Raw genomic sequence first — 14,996 nt, forward strand, 5'->3', positions numbered from 1 at the left:
TTGCTCTGCCTTGTTTTGTGATTTGTATTGTCTCTGCATGTCTATCTAGATAAGATAGGCGGGATAAACAATCCAGAAGAGAAAACAACTGGATCCACGGCTCCAGGAGACAAGGGGGAGGTGAGGCTGGGGACGCAGCGGGAAGAAGTGGGTGTTAACAGACCCAGGGACAAGGGAACAACAAGTGATCTAAAATCGATGGCAAGGAGGGTGTAGGATACCTAATAGGACTTGATCAAAGGCAATGTAACCAAGAGGAATTACTGAAACCCAAATGAAGGCTGAACATGATAGTGGGACATGAGGAAAGTAAAAGGAAACAGAGGATGAACTAGAGGTCAAAGGGCTTTTATAGACGTCTAAATACAGGCATGTATGTATGTGAATATATTTATATATGACGATGGGAAAATAGATCCATGTACATATATTTATAGGTTTAGTATCAAGGTAGCAGTGGACATTAGACTTCTACTCAAGTACTCCCTCAGTGCAAGAACACTTTGTCCTAATAACCGGGCATTTTGTGATGCTTAGCTTCCCGACACGATCACTGAAGACAAAATGGGTGCATAAGAAAATGTGGTGAAGAAAGGTGATGGTGCTCGGCTATCAAAAGATATAGCATCTGGGGTCTTAAAGGCTTGAAGATAAACAAAAGGCCATCTAGCTGAGAAGCAACAAAGCCCACATGGGAAAAGCACACCAGCCTGTGTGATCATGAGGTGTCGATGGGATCAGGTATCAGGCATCAAAGATCCAGAACAAAAATCATATCAATGTGAATGAGGGGGAGGGCAGAGTGGAGACCCAAATCTCATCTGTAGACAATTGGACCTCCCCTTACAGAAGGGCCACAGGAAGAGATGAGCCATTGAGTGTGCAGTATAGAACCGTTGAAATACACAACTTTCCTCTAGTTCTTTAATGCTTCCTCCCCAATCCCCTTACAAATCTAGCTAGACCAGAGCATGTACACGGGTACAGATAAGAGCCGGAAACACAGGGAATCCAGGACAGATAAACCCCTCAGGACCAATAATGAGACTAGCGATACCAGGAGGGGACGGGGAAAGTGTGGGGGAGAGAGTGGGAACCGATCAAAATGATTTACATATAACCCCTTCCCAGGGGGCGGACAACAGGAAAGTGGGTGAAGAGAGACATCAGTCGGCGTAAGACACGAAAAAACAATAGTCATTTATAAATTATCAAGGGTTCATGAGGGAGGAAGGGTTGGGGGATGGAGGGGAAAATGAGGAGCTGATACTAAGGGCTCAAGTAGGAAAAAAAGTTTTGAAAATGATGATGGCAACACATGTACAAAATAATACATTCTGACTCACAGCAACCTTGAAGGGCAGTTCAGAATTGCCGCTGCGGGTTTCCAAGACCCTGGCTCTTCGTGGAAGCGGAAAGCCTGTCTCTCTCGCTTGGAGGGCCTGTGGAGCCCGAACGCGTGGAGTAGCCACTGTTCTGTGGCGGAGCAGCTCTACACACTCCAGTGTATGTAGACCAGGGGTACCCCCAAAACTGGACTTTTTTTTTTCAAGGCTATGTATTTAAATTTTTTTGCAAAACAACCTCATCACCTTCAAAGTCCTCTCCATTACACCTAATACATTTGTCAAATCTGTGATTCCATTCTTGGAAACATTTTTCAAACTCATCTGTTTCGATGGCTGACAGCATCTGCCTCGTTTTTTTTGTTCACCTTTTCTATCTTGTCAAATCGCTGTCCTTTCATGTCCCTCTGCATTTGCAGAAACAAAAAGAAGTCAGAGTAGTGAGGTGCTTGGGGCAAAAGAGGCCTGCTGTTTTTTGCCAAAAACTAGCGCAATGAGATGGCTGCACAAGCAGGTGCATTGTTGTGGTGGAAAAACCTGTCCCCCGTCTGCCACAATCAGGCTGTTTTTGTCACCAACTGTTCCACAATCTTTCAGAACCTCTAACTAGAAAGCTTGATTAACAGTCTGACCTGGTGGTGGTCCAAATGTACTACAGTTTCGGGAAGTTGATAGAAATCCAGAACGAGGTTTGTCATCAATTGACATTTCACCGTTTTTGAAATGAGAAAACCACTCATACACTTGAGTTTTACCCACAGCTCGGTCCTTGTAAACTGTGTTCAACATCACAACAATTTCTGTGACATTTTTCCTGAATAGGAAACAAAATTTCACATCCACACGCTGTTCTCTTAAATTAACCATCACAAAAAATGAGATTTGAGTGAGACTGCTGTTTTTTTAAAAAAACATTTTATTAGGGGCTCATACAACTCTTATCACAATCCATGCATATACATACATCAATTGTATAAAGCATATCTGTACATTCTTTGCCCTAATCATTTTCTTTCTTTCTTTTTGTTTTTACATTTTATTAGGGGCTCATACAACTCTTATCTCAATCCACACATATACATACATTAATTGTATAAAGCACATCCGTACATTCTTTGCCCTAATCACTCTCAAAGCATTTGCTCTCTGCCTCAGGTCCTCTTTTTTTCCCCCTCCCTCCCCGCTCTCCCCTCCCTCATGAGCCCTTGATAATCCACAGATTGTTATTTTGTCATATCTTTCCCTATCCGGAGTCTCCCTTCCCCCCTTCTCTGCCGTCCATCTCCCAGGGAGTAGGTCACATGCGGATCCTTTTAATCAGTTCCCCATTTCCAACCCACTCACCCTCCACTCTCCCAGCATCGCCCCTCACACCCTTGGTCCTGAAGGTATCATCCACCCTGGATTCCCTGTGCCTCCAGCTCCCATATGCACCAGTGTACAATCTCTGCCCTATCCAGTCCTGCAAGGTAGAATTCAGATCATGGTAGTTGGGGGGAGGAAGCATCCAGGATCTGGGGGAAAGCTGTGTTCTTCGTCGGTACTACATCGCACCCTGACTGACCCGTCTCCTCTCCTAAACCCCTCTGTGAGGGGATCTCCAGTGGTCGACACTTAGGCCTCTGGTCTCCACTCTGCACTTCCCCCTTCATTCACTAATATATATATACACACACACACACACACACATACATATACACACATATATACGTATATATATTCCTTTTTTTTTTCATGATGCCTTATACCTGGTCCCTTTGGCACCTCGTGATCGCACCGGCTGGTGTGCTTCTTCCATGTGGGCTTTATTGCTTCTGAGCTAGATGGTCGCTTGTTCACCTTCAAGCCTTTAAGACCCCAGACACTATCTCTTTTGATAGCCGGGCACCATCAGCTTTCTTCACCACATTTGCTTGTGCACCCGTTTGTCCTCAGCGATCATATCATGGAGGTGTGCAGCCAAAGACATGATTTTTTTGTTCTTTGATGCCTGATAACTGATCCCTTCGGGACCACGCGATCACACAGGCTGGTGTGTTCTTCCATGTGGACTTTGTTGCTTCTGAGCTAGATGGCCGCTTGTTTATCTTCAAGCCTTTAAGACCCCAGTCACTCTCTTTTGATAGCCAGGCACCATCAGCTTTCTTCACCACATTTGCTTGTTCACCCGCTTTGGCTTCAGCAGTTGTGCCGGGAGAGTGAGCATCATAGAGTGTAAATTTAATAAAAGAAAGTATTCATGCATTGAGGGAGTGCTTGAGTAGAGGCCCAAGGTCCTTCCACCACCTTAATACTAAACCTATAAATGTAGACACTTAGATCTATTTCCCCATCCTCATATATATATTTGCATGTACATGTCTTTGTCTAGACCTCCATAAATTCCCCTTGACTCCCAGCTCCTTCCTCCATCTCCCTTGACTTTCCTCCTGCCCTACTACCATGCTTCGTCCCCACCTGGGCTAGAGTATACCTCTTCTCTACGCAACCTTACCCTTGATCATTCCCCACCAGGCCTGCCACTTCCCCCTCACTACCATTTTGGGTCCCATGTTGCTCCCTTGTCCCTGTGTTTGTTAACACCACTTCCTTACCCCCTCCCCCTCCCCCACCCCAAATCCCCCCCGGAACTGTCGGTCCCGTTGTTTTTCCTCCAGATAGTTCATCCAGCCTGTCCTATTCAGACAGACCTGTGGGGATAATAACATGCACGAAAACTAGACAGAGGAAAACAAAGCAACAGTATACAACCAGACAACAAAACAACAAAAACAAACCACTGACAAAGAACAGAACAAAACAGTTCACAAAAGAAAAGCTTGTAGTTAGTTCAGGGATCGTTTGCTGGCCCCTAGGGGCGTTTTCCAGTCCAGTCTGTTGGGGCACCACGCCCTGGCCCCAAAGTCCACTTTCAGCATTCCCTGGGGACCTTGCCACTCCATTCCCTTGCTGTTCCACTGCACTCCCCCAGTGCTTTGCCTCGGTGTGGTGGGATCAGGTCAGGTACAATTCCCACACTGTGTCTCCGGTGCTGTCCCCTGTATCGCCCTTAGTCACTGAGGGGCATCATTTCTCATAGTGGGGCCAGCCATGTTGTTCTCTCTGTGGACTGGCTGCTCTACTCAGGAATATCATCCTCACGGCCTGGTGGGCCAGGCGAGTGAAACTGCTTTTATGAAAAAATTTTCTGTGACCAGAGAGACCTTCCCAGGTGATGACTTGCACTAACTCAGAGTGAGTTGCCAGATGTTCACCTAGCAGGAAAAATGTACACTACAAAAGTCCTGCCCAGAAGAGCTATTTTCCAGTTGTTTGTTTTTTAGGTACCCCCTCGTATATGTCACACACACACATACACACCCCAGGTGGTGATGTCAGTTAAGCACTAGACTGCTAATTGCAAGATCAGCAGTTCAAACCCACCAACTGCTCCTCAGGACAGAGATGAGACTATTTGTACCTATAAGAGTGTATAGTCTTGGAAACTATAAGTTGGAATTGACTCGGTGGATGTGGTTTAATGTATGTGCCTGTGTGTCTGTGCTGTTTGGGTAAGATGCAAAATGACAGCTAACTTTGAGCTTCAAGTCAACAATGAAACATTTTTTAGTATAAATTTGTCTGAAATTCTAATTTATCTAGAGACCCTGGATGGTTATTTGCTAAATCTGGCAATCCTGACGGGGCGGAAGGTCAATGTAAATGCCCTAGACAACCACTACTCCACACAGAAACCCGATTTGTTTTTCATATTCTCAATCTTTTCTAGAGCTTCCAGAGATTTCCAAATTAATTATAAAGTTATTTTTGTCTCCCCCTAATTTTAAAGAGGGTTATCTCTAGTTTTCTCTTTTAAATACAATATTGGCTCTTGTCTGACATCTTTTGTATTAAGGATATAACTATACCTTTGATAAGAGCGGGTTTTGACACCAGTCCCCACAGCCGTGAGACGAGGTGAGCTAGACGGTGCCCCGCTACCGTTACCCAGTGCTCTGAAAAGGCTCACGGGAGCAAGCCCTGGAGAGAGGGGGAGGAAAATGTGGAACAAAACTCACAATCAAGGGAGAAGACAGGCTCACTGCTTGGACAAAACCTGGTGGAATCCCCAAGACCTTGTATGGCCCTTAGTCCTCTCTCAAGCCTGGAACTGAGCTCACCCCTGTGGTGCCACTGTAAGCCATTGAAGAACAAAAGGGCAGCATTAACCCAAGGACACGCCTTAAAGGGTCAGGGAGGAAGGAGGAATGGGGAGAAAGTGGGATAGCGATGATACATTGAGGGGATTGGAGTGGATGAGTTGAAACAGAATGTGTCTAAATTGTTGCATGTAAAAATGGTGATCTGGCTCTTTAAACCGTCACCTGGATCACAATAAAAAGTTGTTTTTAATTATGGAAGCAGAAGAAGACACTGGGGTAAGTGCAAGAGTGGAAGACTACAGAGGTAGATGCTGTTATTTACACATGGTCCTGCAATCCTTGGGGATAAATCAAGCACTTTAACCCCGACAACACCAGGACCCCTATCTATATGTACCATTAAAAGACAAAACAAACAAAACCCACGGTGGCTGTTAACTATGTGTTTGGGACAACTGTCTGACCTCCACGGGCTTTTTAAAGCTCTGTATCAGAGCAAACCCTTGGACCCCATCATGACCTCCGGCTAATAATCTTTGTCTGCATGGTCTGTCTCTAGAGTTATCTTGTCTTTACCCCTTTGAAGACTTAGTAAATGTTTTCTTTAAATCAAGATTAAACAAAAATGGGAGTCAATGTTAGAAATCAAACCAACAAACACTGGGACAGAGCCCATTCCGACGGAGGGTGAAGTCGAAGGGCAGTCTCCCTGCTCCCTGGGTCTCTAAGCTGGAACTCTGTGTGGACGCAAACTACTTCATTAAAACAAAAGCTGTTTTTAAAAAATGTGTTGTACTTTCTTGAGCCTTCTTTTCTAACATGGGTTGAAAAATCATCCGTAAATTTACTTCGTCCAAGTAAGGAAGGTTTTGTTTTGATGTTAATCTGTCAATCAAGAGAGAATCCAAACGAATGGAAACTGAAATTGCCATAGTGGAGTGAGAGGGAGTTCTTTGAAAAAAGCACTATGCAAAGTAAAAATACCAAGTTAGGTACATTTGTCATGTAGAATGGGAAAATCAATTGTAATCTGTTTCCTAATTTAGACAGGACACAATGACAAAATCTGGGAAAACATCATGTTTTCATTAATGGGCTGCCTAACGCACCTCTGTGAAGCTTTTTTTCCTGCAACTCGTGGACCGCCTCTTCACATGATAACAATCTCGTAATATCATTTTCTAGTCAACAGATTTAATTAAAGTTGGTTTCCATGGCCTCATATGCATGTGGAAGTTGGACGGCGAATGAGGAAGACCGAGGAAGAACCAGTGTGTTTGAATTACGCTGCTGGTGAAAAATCCTGAAAATCCCATGGAACAAGCACGTCTGTCCTAGCACAGCCAGAGTGCTCCGTGGAGGCAAGGATGGCGAGATCACGTCCCTCACTTTGGACGTGTTGTCAGGAGCGACCCATCCCAGGGGAAGGCCGTCGTGCTGGATAAAGTGGAGAGGCCGGGAAAAGAGGAAGAGCCTTGGCAAAATGGATCGGGGACACAGGGGCTCCAACAAGGGGCAGGCACAAGCGCAGCCGGGAGGGCATGCGGGGCCACGGACCTTCTGTGGCACACGGTGTCTTAGGGCGTGGGACCGACTCAACGGCCCTTAGCAACACAACGTTCAACACACACAGGGAAACACAACGTTCAACACAGGGAAAGATGAATCAGGCTGTCTTCTTTCACATCTGTTTGACATGCATGTTCATTACTGATTGGTAAAAGGACTTCTTTCAGGTCTACAGTTTGGTATTTGTCAGACCATGTAATTCTTAGAATGTGGTGTCAACTCAGGTTATGCTTCCACCCAGTGTCTCTCGTGCATCAGCTCAGAGATCTCAGGGCAATTCAGCGTCCTTGTGCAATGACTAATCTCAAACACTCTCAGGATTGGGGACATTCGCTAACTGTGGCAGCATAGACACCCTCTTGCAGTGACTATTACAAGTTGTGTGACCTTCCTGAAAGGACCCCTGCTGATGTCGGGGGTGACAGACAAGTCTCTCTGTGAACCAGAAGGTCAGCTGCGGGGACGCCCGGCTTCTCTGTGGGACAGAGAGGAGGCCTTTCGCTGCTGTACAGCCTCACACTCTCCCAGGAGGCAGATCCGCTCTATCCCACAGGCTCGCTGTGAGTCAGAAAGGACTAGATGGCAAGACATTTGAACCTGTCTCCATTATGGTCATCTGATTAATTCCTTTTAGTTGATAAGGAATTAAACTATTGTGCAGTCTAATAACTTATTCATTGTCTCTGTCTGAAGTTTCAGTCCCTGAGTTGTGCAAACCATGAAGTGCTCCAAAAACTACCTGAAAGGTAGGTAGTTTGAAGCTACTCAGAGACATCCTGGAAGACAGGCTCAGCTTCTGGGAGGCCACCACCTGGAAACTCACGGAGCCGTTCTCGTCTGCACACCCGGGGCCACTGGGAGTCAGAACTGACTCGGGCAAGTAACCACACCATTGGACATGCAGCTCTGACTCCTAAGTATCAATGTCGTTGATAGAATAATATCCTGGTTATAATTCAATCCTTAGCCAAGGAGAATGCTTATCGATTTCCTACCTGGTCTTTATTCTTTCGTTTCCGATTGCATTCATTTTTATCTACATTGCCTTAGTTCCTTAATAAATAGACTAAAACATGACAGATTTCATCTTGTCAGAATTGGGAGCTTGCCCTTGCTCACATGTCTTATTAAAACCTTTCATAAAATCTCTCCACAGACACTGTGCTGCAGTCGGTGCAGCAATTCTGACCCCCAGGAAGTGCTGCACAGCATCGAGCAGCCCCAGAAGGTTCTACAGTTCATAGCCAGGGCCTTCCTCCCCTGGAGCTCCTGGGAGGGGGTCAGCGCTGAACCCTAGGTGCCACCAGGACTTACAAAGAGTTCACTGAGAATGTTATGTTCTGGTGCTGACCACACAACTTGCCTTAACAGGATTAAACGATTGCATTGTACGGTTTGTGAATGGCAGCTTGGTTTGGAGATCTTTATCATAAAGTCAGCAAGACATCTGAACCTGTCTCCATTATGTTCATCTGATTAATTTCTTTTGGTTGATGAAGAATTAATTAAATCAGGAACATCATCCTCACAGCCTGGTGGGCCAGGCTGTGCTCCACTCAGCCAGTCCACAGAGAGAACAACATGGCTGGCCCCACTATGAGACATGATGCCCCTCAGTAACCAAGGGCGCTACAGGGGACAGCCCCGGAGACACAGTGTGGGAATTGCACCTGACCTGATCCCACCACACCGAGGCAAAGCACTGGGGGAGTGCAGCAGAACAACAAGGGAATGGAGCAGCAAGGTCCCCAGAGAATGCTGAAAGTGGACTTTGGGGCCAGGGCGTGGTGCCCCAACAGACTGGACTGGAAAACGCTCCTAAGGGCCAGCAAACGATCCTTGAATGAACTACAAGCCTTTCTTTTGTGAAGTGTTTTGTTTTGTTCTTTGTCAGTGGTTTGTTTTTGTTGTTTTGTTATATTCTGTTGCTTTGTTTTCCTCTGTCTTATTTTTGTGCATGTTATTATCCCCACAGGTCTGTCTATATAAGATAGGCTGGATGAACAATCTGGAGGAAAAACAACGGGACCGACAGTTCCGGGGAGACTTGGGATAGGGGGAGGTGGGGGGTAAGGAAGTGGTGTTAACTAACCCAGGGACAAGGGAACAACATGGGCTCCAAATTGGTGGTGAGGGGGGAGTGGCAGGCCTGGTAGGGAATGATCAAGAATAAGGTAACATAAAGAAGAGGTATAGCTGTAGCCCAGGTGGGGACGGAGCATGGTAGTGGGGCAGGAGGAAAGTCAAGGGAGATGGAGGAAGGAGCTGGGAGTCAAGGGGAATTTATGGAGGTCTAGACAAAGACATGTACATGCAAATATATATATGAGGATGGGGAAATAGATCTATGTGCCTATATTTATAGGTTTAGTATTAATGTGGCGGAAGGACCTTGGGCCTCCATTCAAGTATTCCTTCAATGCAAGAATACTTTCTTTTCTTAAATTGGCATTCTATGATGCTCACCCTCCCAACACAATCGCCGAAGTCAAAGCAGGTGAACAAGCAAATGTGGTGAAGAAAGCTGATGGTGCCCGGCTATCAAAAGAGATAGCATCTGGGGTCTTAAAGGCTTGAAGATAAACAAGCGGCCATCTAGCTCAGAAGCAACAAAGCCCACATGGAAGAACACACCAGCCTGTGTGATCACATGGTTCTGAAGGGATCAGTTATCAGGCATCAAAGAACAAAAAATCATGTCATTGGCTGCACACCTCCATGATACGATCGCTGAGGACAAATGGGTGCATAAGCAAATGTGGCGAAGAAAGCTGATGGTGTCCAGCTATCAAAAGAGATAGTGTCTGGGGTCTTAAAGGCTTGAAGGTGAACAAGCGGCTATCTAGCTCAGAAGTCCACATGGAAGAAGCCCACATGGAAGAAGCACACCAGCCTGTGCGATCATGAGGTGTCAAAGGGATCAGGTAAAAGGCATCATCATAAAAAAAAAAATCTTACCATAGTGAATGAAGGGGGAAGTGCAGAGTGGAGACCCAAAGCCCATTTGTCAGTCACTGGAGATCCCCTTGCAGAGGGGTCTAGAGGAGGAGATGAGTCAGTCATTTCCTCCAGTTCCTAAATGCTTCCTACCCTCCCCCCCCACCCCCAACTACCATGATCCGAATTCTACCTTGCAAGTCTGGATAGAGCAGAGGTTGTACACTGGTGAAGATAGGAGCTGGAGGCACAGGGAATCCAGGGTGGTTGATACCTTCAGGACCAGGGGTGTGATACCGGGAGGGTAGAGGGTGAGTGGGTTGGAAAGGGGGAACCGATTACAAGGATCTACATGTGACATCCTCCCTGGGGGATGGACAACAGAAAAGCGGGTGAAGGGAGATGCTGGACAGGGCAAGATATGACAAAATAATAATTTATAAATTATCAAGGGCTCATGAGGGAGGGAGAGCAGGGAGGGAGGGGGGAAAAAAAGAGGACCTGATGCAAAGAGCTTAAGTGGAGAGCAAATGCTTTGAAAATGATTAGGGCAAAGAATGTACAGATGTGCTTTATACAATTGATGTATGTATATGTATGGATTGTGATAAGAGTTGTATGAGCCCCTAACAAAATGTTTTTAAAAAAGAGAATTAATTAAATGATTAAGCAGTCCAAGAACCTATTCAGTACCTCTCTTTGAAATTCCAGTCTCTGTAGGAGGGAACGGAGAGGGAGGGGGAGGGAAAAATAGGAAAATTAGCTGATTCCAGGAACCCAAGTGGAAGGTGAATTTTGAGAATGATGAGGGCAACGAATGTATAAGGGTGCTTTACTCAATCGATGTATGTATGGACTGTGATAAGAGTTGTATGAGCCCCAATAAAATGATTTATTTAAAAAAAGATATAATATAGGGAAATGAAAGACCACGAAAAGCAGGAAACAAAGACATGTTTATACATATTAAAAGATTATTTTCCACTTAAAAAAAAAAAAGAAATTCCAGTCTCTGAGTGGTGCAGACTTTGACGTGCTCCAGTGCCAATGGAACTGTTTTTTTAAAATGCTAGGTCACTATTCTTGCACGGATGCTTTCAATGACCAATTCTGCACTTATGCCCTCTGGCACGGCAGTGTATCCTTCCTGAAATCCGTTTTCTAAAAAATAAAGATCTTCTCTGATCTAGGGAGCAGGGGAGAATGTTAAGTTTTATCACATCAGCCTTTCCCCACCAAGAAAGAAAGAAAGAGAGAGAGAGAGAGAGAGAGAAAAGAAATCGCACACATGCTCACCACTAAGAAACATTGAAAACCATGTATGTCACTTTCTCCATATCTTCCTGCCGGGAGAGACATTTGGTCTTAATTAGATGTTTATAACCTGGAATATCTGTTTACAGTTCCAGGTGACCTTTGGTCTTGTGCTTTCATGTTCAAATGCTTCAAATGGTAGGACGCTCGCTCCCTGGAAGTCGGCTTCACTCTCAGAGGCTGGTAATAGTCTAAATTCTCGTACAGACAGAAGGGCCGGTGAACTTCATGAGACCTCCCACCTACCCCAAACAATATGCTCCCAGCCCAATTTCTTCTTAGCCAGATCCTTCTAATGCCTGTGGCCTCTTGCACTACCTGGTTGGGGGAGGGGGACTGGGTGGTGGTGGTGGAGGGGAAGGCAAAGTGGAACGAGATCATGATCTTAAGCCATTTCGGTTAAAATATGTTACTTTATCAAACTGAAACCCCCATGTGGAGGGTCTACATGCATGAGCAGCCCCGAAGCTTGAGTGTTATCATTTTCCTGGCCAGGTGGTCTCTGCTGTCAAGGTTTGTTAAAATTCCCTTAGGAGTGAAGAATTTAGGCCTCCATTCCCCAGACGCTGGTGGCATGATTCTAAACTATATGCTTCAAAGGCAGAGGTTTCTTTCGAGTTTTGTTTTGTCTTTTTGAAAAATCTTGCAAATATTGTTTACGTTTTATTCTGTTTCTGTCAACGTTTTTGATGTACCAAGACTATTTAAAATAATTTGGGTCTACGATCACCCTTTAAAAGGGAGGAGGGGCAGATGAGCACGAGAAAGTAACGCCAAGTATTTTGTCCCAGCAGCCATCGTAGTGGCTGCACCTGGCTTCTCGCAGCTGGGCCTCCTCAGAGCCGCCCATCACGGTGTCGGAGCTCCTGCGAGGCTCTGAAGGCGAGGTAGAAAATAGATATGGAAGAGATGGCCCTTGGAGCTTCAACTTTTCCATCTCTGTATTGATCTTCTGATAGAACTATTGATCCGTATGCTTATTCTCCTGATACCCTTGAATCTACACCAAATGTTTGTTTGGTGCCTGCCTCCCGGTATGACTACAATCAACCCAGTTGGTCCCAAGATTTACAAGCTGCTAAGCCCCAAAGTGAGCGCGTGCATCCTCCCGCTCATGAAATCAAAGGTCAGCTTGAGAAAAGGACATATGATGAGCCCAAGTTTGCCAGCAGAAGAGCCGGTATCAAGCCAGCTCCCATCATACACATCCATGCAGAAAATAGCTTTAAATCAGACGTCTAGCATAATAAACGAACAGACAGGAAATCCAGATTAATAGAGAAGAATGGCTCTACCTCCACGCTTGAGTTTGAATTTACCAGGGTGGATTTTCCTGAACTGCAAATTCCGGAGAACAATGGTGTAGCAGAGATGCCAAAACAACCCAAATGGAGGCCTTTGCGCTCTCGTACAAGCAGCATCTCTCTCCTGAGAGAAGTACAACCGCTTGCAGGGCTATCAGAGGGGGAAAGAGCAGTCAGAATGGAAATGCAACTCACTCAGTCGCTGATGATGATGTTGACAGTTCACCTTCCTACACAAGAGTGTTGCCTTGGACGCCAATGGGCTATGCTGTGCGGCAGACACTGTCTATAGAACTGTCACCAGTCACTAACGACGTCACTGCCACGAAGAGCCTAAAGACAGTTGCTTCAGCAGCAGATCCTAAAATGTCCAAAGATTTACAAAGTGGCAACCTTGAACAAAATGAAGTTTCAAGAAAGAGTAAGAAAAAGAAAGAAAAATCTAAATCAAAATATGAAGTTCTAACCGTTCAAGAGCCACCGAGGACTGACGATGCTGACGCGTTCCCCAATGTGGCCGTTGCTGCTGAAGGAGGAAACAGGGGAGAGGCAACAAATGTCGATCCAAACAGCAGCAGCAGAAGGATTTTAAGAACAGTGAACAAAGAGTGAAATTCCAGTTCAGCTGGATTTGGGCAGAATGCTCGCAGCAGGGGAGAAGCAGCAGCACTCCCAGAATGCCCAGCAGTCTTCCAAATGTGGGGTGGTCTCGGTTGGTGCTGTGCCGGTTCTTTCCAAAAAAGCCACCTCGGGGACGAAGAGCCACCACTTGCAGCAGGTGCAGAATCTCAGCCCCCTAGACTCCAGTGCCCCGCCGAGGAAGAAAGGGAAGCAGCCAGAGGCTCCCAAGGCCAGGAACCCAACGTCTTTGAAGAAGATTATTTTGAAGGAACGGCCCGAGAAAAAGCAGCAGCATCTCCAAGAAAATGTTGCAACTGACATGCAAGGTGTAGACAGCAGTGGTGCTGACCAGTCCTTCCAGCAGGATGACCGTTCAGGGGAAATGGAAGAATCGAGCTCCTCCACTACTGTAGAAGAAAGAAGGTCAGAAGAACCATTCACACCTGAGCTCCAGAGCGACTCAGAAACCAGCCATCTTCGTCTCGACTCAACCAGCTTCCCGAAGATTCACAGCCGGAGGGTCAGGGATTACTGCAGCCAGATGCTTAGTAAGGAAGCTGATGCTTGTGCTATGGATCTTCTAAAAGAGCTGGTACCTTTCCCAGACCGTATGTATCAGAAAGATCCAGTCAAGGCTAAGCCCAAATGCCGACTCGTATTGGGGCTGAGAGAAGTTCTCAAACACCTGAAACTCAAAAAGTTGAAACGGGTCATTATTTCTCCCAACTGTGAGAAGATACAGTCCAAAGGCGGGTTGGATGACACTTTGCATGCCATTATTGATGATGCCTGTGAGCAGATCATTCCACTGGTGTGTGCTCTCCACCGCACAGCTCTGGGACGCAGTGGAAACAAAGCCGTTCCTGTTAGTGTGGTCAGGATATTCAGCTACGATGGAGCCCAGGACCAGTTCCACAAGATGGGTGAGCTGACAATGGTGGCCCGTCAGGAGTACAAGACCACGCTAGAAAGCATATGCCAAGAGCTGGCTGAAGAGCCTGGTCCTTACAGGTCACTCAGCCCACCCACACAGAGATCAGGGAACTCTCTGGAGGATGCACACCCAAACTGCAGTGAGCAAGAAGAGCCACATTACACTGACATCTGGAGAGAACATTTGGAAGCGTATAAGGATGTGCCCAGGAACTAGAAGAAACATTAGTGATTAATTTGAAATGATAAGAAAAGAGCTGTGTGTGTGTGTTCGCGCGCACACGTGTCCATATTTTGAGTAAAGGAGTGGATTAGATAAGACTGTCTTACTCTCAGTTCTTCATTGATCTACTGTATTGGATTCAGCCATTCAATATGAAAACTAGGCGGAGTGAAAGAATGGTTGTAGACATGGCTTGTTGGGTGCCATACTGTGATACAGCTTTGGCTTTCTGACCACACTGGATTTGCAGAATACTGCAGAAAACATGATACTTAGACTACTTTGGTTGCTAAAGAAACTCCTCTTATTATTACCGAACAATTAAACAAGTAAATTATAAATTACACCTGTCTGCAGGAGCCCGGTATTGTAGTTACTGCGTGCCAGGTGGAGTAGGACAATTTTAATTGTCAGGAGGTCGAAGAAGGTGCCATTCCTAATCTTACTTTTTTTCCACCTTCCAGGAAGCTCTTACTGCTTTATAGGAAACTAGTGTAAAGTCTTCTTTTAGTGATGCTAACATTAGAGCAAAGAGGGGCATGGTGAAGTGTTTGTTTCTCAGGGGATGTATGTTTTCACATTTAAAGATGAAAAGTTTGCTAAAATG

The 14,996-nt window shown here is 45.7% G+C and overlaps 1 pseudogene; it reads left to right on the forward strand.

Annotated features, from left to right (window-relative positions):
• Positions 1 to 12,208: 12,208 nt before the first annotated feature.
• LOC142439633 (selenocysteine insertion sequence-binding protein 2 pseudogene) lies at positions 12,209 to 14,412 on the forward strand (annotated as a pseudogene).
• The last annotated feature ends 584 nt before the right edge of the window (positions 14,413 to 14,996 follow it).

This window comes from Tenrec ecaudatus, chromosome 1 (assembly GCF_050624435.1).
Source record: "Tenrec ecaudatus isolate mTenEca1 chromosome 1, mTenEca1.hap1, whole genome shotgun sequence".
Lineage (NCBI taxonomy): Eukaryota > Metazoa > Chordata > Mammalia > Afrosoricida > Tenrecidae > Tenrec > Tenrec ecaudatus.